This window comes from Macaca fascicularis, chromosome 2 (genome assembly GCF_037993035.2).
Source record: "Macaca fascicularis isolate 582-1 chromosome 2, T2T-MFA8v1.1".
Classification (NCBI taxonomy): domain Eukaryota; kingdom Metazoa; phylum Chordata; class Mammalia; order Primates; family Cercopithecidae; genus Macaca; species Macaca fascicularis.
Window position 1 is genome coordinate 132,252,659 of NC_088376.1, and position 5,651 is coordinate 132,258,309.

General features: G+C 43.4%; 1 long non-coding RNA gene across 1 annotated transcript; it reads left to right on the forward strand.

The window, feature by feature from the left end:
- Positions 1 to 1,141: 1,141 nt before the first annotated feature.
- LOC141409698 (uncharacterized) lies at positions 1,142 to 1,958 on the forward strand. The gene is made up of 2 exons (XR_012431351.1): positions 1,142 to 1,293; positions 1,608 to 1,958. It is a non-coding gene; the product is annotated as an uncharacterized lncRNA (long non-coding RNA).
- Positions 1,959 to 5,651: the final 3,693 nt, after the last annotated feature.

The window sequence follows — 5,651 nt, forward strand, 5'->3', positions numbered from 1 at the left end:
CCTGAGTCACATGATGAAGGAGAGGTTTGTGTGAGAGAGAAGGGGGAAAGAATGAGCTTTAGAATCATTCTGATTTGGGCTTGATTTCGACTTGATCATGTGACCTTGGGCAGTATGTATGAGCAGTTCCTCCAGGCTTCCTTTCTCCCTCCCATCTGTAAAACGGGCGTCTATTTTACAGATGGGAGAAAGATGTCGCCTCTGGTTATTTCAGATGAAGGGTTAACTCAGTGCAGTGCAGTTCTGAGTCATATTGGCGTCTGAAGCCAAATGAAAAAATCAGTGATACTAAGCTCGTATTTATATAAAATTTTGACTTTTTTCGATTTTATTTATTTTTAAGACAAGGTCTGGCTCTATCACCCAGGTTGGAGTGCAGTGGCATGATTTTGGCTGACTGCAGCCTCAACCTCTCAGGCTCAAGTGATCCTCCCACCAGCATCCTGAGTAGCTGGGATCATATGCGTACATCACCATGCCCAGCTAAATTTTGTGTTTTTTTGTAGAGATGGGGTTTCACCATGTTGCCCAGGCTGATCTCAAACTCCTAGACTCAAGCAATTCACTCACCTCAGCCTCCCAAAGTGCTGGGATTACAGGTGTGAGCTACTGTGCTGGGTTAACATTTTTTTAATCATGGGAAAAAAAATTGCATGAAGTTGGAGTTTTTCAAAAGATTGCATTGAAATATTATTTATCTTGTCAACCAGGTTTTTGGGTGCACTCTCAAAATTCGCACGTGAGCAGGTACCTCACTCATTTAACCCTAAGCCTGGCCTTAGCACTCAATGACTGTTAAGTATTATTAATATTTAATGTTTGTATTTAATTTAATTAATATTTAAATTAAACAATGTTAAATGTTATTAACTCTCTTATATTCCATTTCTTTGTAGTATCCCATTAGAAACAATAAGGACAACAAACACTTATAAGGGCTCACTTTGTCCCAGGCACTGTGCTAAGCTCCTGAAGTACATCATTTTATTGAATCCTTAAAATTCTATGAGATTGTTACAATTATTTCCATTTTATAAAAAGTGGTATTTTTTAAAATTTAAGCTACTTCCCCGAGAAGAAATAGCTAGTAAATGGAGTTGTTGGGCATTAGAAATTAAGTTTTGTTTGTTTCTTTCTGCAGGGCTGCCGAAACTTGTTTGTATACCTCGTGTTGAGTTGAAGTGTGAATTCAGACTGAGCAACTCCTGCCTGCATTAACCCAGACAAGCCTCTAGATGTCCTCATTGACCAAGCTCCAGAATGCTAGGCCAGAGAAAACTACTTTTAGAAAAGGTTTTCTTTTTTTTTTTTTTTTGAGACTGAGTCTGGCTCTGTCGCCCAGGCTGGAGTGCAGTGGCCGGATCTCAGCTCACTGCAAGCTCCACCTCCCGGGTTTACGCCATTCTCCTGCCTCAGCCTCCCGAGTAGCTGGGACCACAGGCGCCCGCCACTTCGCCCGGCTAGTTTTTTTGTATTTTTTAGTAGAGACGGGGTTTCACCGTGTTAGCCAGGATGGTCTCGATCTCCTGACCTCGTGATCCACCCGTCTCGGCCTCCCAAAGTGCTGGGATTACAGGCTTGAGCCACCGCGCCCGGCCCTAGAAAAGGTTTTCTCAGATACTTGTGTAACATGGGAGTGCATATTTATGAGAAATATAGCAGCGTTGAGTGTCCGTGTGAGATGGTGATCATGACTCTAAAAATAGATCCGCTTGCTTATGTGATTTTCTCTGTGAATATTCAGCTCCTTGGCTACAGGTTGATTGCCGGATTTTGACACAGTTCTAAAGGACTGAGATTTTGATTGGCTGCAAATAGATTTGATGGATGGATGGATTCTTGACCAATGTTATGTAGATATGATGGAACCCAAATGTTTGTTTTAAGAACCTTTAAAACTGTGCCCAGTTAGCCAAAATTGTAACACATTTCTAAATAAAGACAAAGAAGAAAGAAAAGGTTTTCTCAGGCGTGTTCTTCCAGGGGAGTTTCTATATATTCTGTGCATGATTACAAACCACACTGGGCCTATCCTAGAAGGTTTTCAGTCTGAAAAAAGGCTCTGGGATTGAGCAGGGCCGACTTCTCTGTGGATGGGAAGGATATGACACCGATTTGCTTAGCCTACAATCAAGGGTTTGGGGTTTCTCAAACATCTATTATTGTCCTACTTGCTTCTGAGCAGGGGGGTGGCAAGCAGGTTTCCCAGGTGTCTTGTATCTACAGGACATGTCCTGTTTTAATTATTTTGTTTGGTGTCTTATATGGATTTTTTTCCAGGATGCCTTAAATGTCCTATATTCAGCTTTTTAAAAAATTAAATTACAAAAATTTGGTGGTTAGAGCTATTTTTCAAATTTAACTGGCCTCCTGTATTTGCATTTGTTAAATCTGACCATCCTACTGGCTGGCTTGTTTGCATTCGTATGAACATAGAAAAGGTAGGGACCTGTCTTTGAGGCAGCAGCAGGGCTGTCCTAGGATGTCGCAAGTGCTTGTCCTAGTCCTGACCATGCAGAAGAGCTGTAGCTGAACTGTTAGGCAAACACCTTGATCAGTCTGATTCCTCAGGTGAGACCTGCATGCAACCTCCCTGAACAATGGGCTCCAGAGTGGAACAAATTCATGCTTTTCAAAGTTTCTCTTTTATACATTTGTGAATTGGGATCCAGTCCTGTGTACCTTCTAGCTATGTAACTTGGGCAAACTACTTAACCTTTCTGAGCTTCTGTTTGGAATTAATAATTACAAACTTGCTGTGAAGATTAAATAAAAAAAAAAAGTGGTGGGTATGGTGGCTCAAGCCTGTAATCACAACACTTTGGGAGGCCGAGGTGGGAGGATCACTTAAGGCCAGGAGTTTGAGACAAACCTGGCCAACGTGATGAGACCCCATCACTACTAAAAATACAAAAATTAGCCAGGTATGGTGGTGCATGCCTGTAATCCCAGCTACTCGGGAGGCTGAGGTGGGAGAATCACTTGAACCCGAGAGGCAGAGGTTGCGGTGAGCCGAGATCGTGCTACTGCACTCCAGCCTGGGCAACAGAGCAAGCCTCCGTCTCAAAAAAATAAATAAAATAAAATAAACATAAATAAATAAATAAATAAATAGGAAAAAAGTGTTCCCAGTACCTACAACAGTGCCTGAGACATGAATCAGCCCTCAACGATGAGTTAGTTTAGTGCGGTCATTTCAGTGTTTAAACTAAGGCAGTGCAAATCCTCCAAACATTATCTTAATATTCAACATCTTCTGCCTTTTCTCCCTCAGAAAATAGTTTATATTATGAGTACATTCTAGAGACTTGATGTTATGCTGAGCTGGTTACGTGCCTTATCTTGTTCAGCCCACACAATGTCCTTGTGAGATATGTACTAGAGAGGAAACTGAGGCCCAGGGAAGTCAGGAAACTTCCCATAGTTCATATAACCAGCCAGTACCAAGGCCAGGAAATATTCAAAGCACAGCAGTCTGTCTCCAGGTCTGCATGACTTCAAAGCCTACATATTTAACCACTACTTTATAAAGATGGGGGTGTCTGCTTAGACACCCACTATCAAGTCCCTGGGAGGCTTCTTCTATGATAATTGAAGGGCTTCTGGAAATGCCCTTCGCAGTATTGGACTGTCAGTATTCTTTCTTTTTTTCTTTTCTTTTTTTTTTTTAAGATGGAATCTTGCTCTGTTGCCCAGGCTGGAGTACAGTGGCGTGATCTCGGCTCACTGCAAGCTCCGCCTCGCGGATTCATGCCATTCTCCTGCCTCAGCCTCCCAAGTAGCTGGGACTACAGGCATCCAACACCATGCCCAGCTAAATTTGTGTATTTTTTTTTTTTTTTTTTTTAAGTAGAGACGGGGTTTCACCGTGTTAGCCAGGATGGTCTCTATCTCCTGACCTCGTGATCCGCCCACCTCGGCCTCCCAAAGTGCTGGGATCACAGGCATGAGCCACTGTGCCCGACCAATTGTCAGTATCTTGATGAGATCTTTCTCATCATTGCTTTCCAATCCTTAATCTTCTCTTTTTTCTTTTTGGAGACAAGGTTTTACTTTGTCACCGAGGCTGGAGTGCAATGGCGTGATCATAGCTCACTGTAAACTTGAACCCCTGGTCTCTAGTGATCCTCCCATCTCAGCCTCCGGAGTAGTTTAGACTACAGGGGCATGCCACCACACCCAACTCTTTTTCATTATTTTGTAGAGACAGGACCTTGCTATAGTGCCCAGGCTGGTCTCAAACTCCTGGCCTCAAGTGATCTTCCTGCCTTGGCCTCCCAAAGTGTTGGAATTACAGGCTTGGGCCACTGTACCCAGCCCTGATCTTCTTCTAAGGCCATTTTCTTCTGAAAATGAGGAGGGTCACATAGAGAATGGTTTCTCTGGTGAAGTTCTGTGTGTGTTGGGAAGAAGAGGTTAGCTGCTGTGATGCCCCTCTAGTTAACCACATCTCATGTCTTCCAAGTACATTTCTTAAACAAACACCACTGCTCCTTTCCTCCAGCCTGTCTGCACAGGTAATTCCAACCCAGTCAGTGTTAATGGGCCCCACATCAGGAATATCTTCAAGCCATGCCCTGATCAGGAGTGTTGCAATTGAACAGCTTGAAAATCCATGAAATGCAGGCTACCCTAGACTGTTTTTTCTCCCCTTGGTTATTTTCACCCTGCTGATCTGATTTCCAACCTTCGCTTTGACCTTCCCTCTTTCTTCCTCCCCAGGCCTACTTTGGTTGTTTCTTCCCTTCCCTTTTCATTTTCATTGATTTCCATTTAAGAGAGGTGGTTGTTGAGCAACTGCTTCTTTTGTTTTGTTTTGGAGATGGGGATTTGCTCTGTCACTCAGGCTGTAGTGCAGAGGCATGATCATGGCTTACTGCATCCCTGCCCTCTTAGGCTCAAATGATCTCCCAATTCAGCCTCCCAAACAGCTGAAACTACGGGTGCGCATCACATACCTGGCTCAGTTTTTATTTTTTTCCATAGAGGGGGTCTCACTATGTTGCCGGGGCTGGGCTCAAACTTCTGGGCTCAAGCAATTCTCCTACCTTGGCCTCCCCAAGTGCTGGGATTACAGGCATGAGCCACTGCACCTGGTGAGCAATTGCATTTTTATAATGTCATGGTTAATAAAGAACATGATGGCCAGGTGTGGTGGCTCATGCCTGTAATCCCAGCACTTTGGGAGGCTGAGGTGGGCAGATCATAAGGTCAGGAGTTTGAGACCAGTCTGGCCAACATGGTGAAACCCCATCTCTACTAAAAATACAAAAATTAGCTGGGCATGGTGGCGGGTGCCTGTAATCCCAGCTACTAGGGAGGCTGAGGCAGAAGAATTGCTTGAACCCAGGAGGCAGAAGTTGCATTGAGCAGACATTGTGCCATTGCACTCCAGCCTGGGCAACAGAGCAAGACTCTGTCTCAATAAAATAAAATAAAATAAAATGAAATAAATAAAATAAAATAAAGTAACATGAGATGTGGAGTCAAACAGATGTAGGTTTGAATTTTAGCTTTACCACTTACTGTTTGGTCATGGAACCAAAGGAATATTAAACTTTCTGAACCTCCCTTTTCATATCCTCATCTGGGGATAAGACCATTTTTCTTGCACAGTTGTAGGGAGAATGAGGCGGTAATGTATGTCTGTA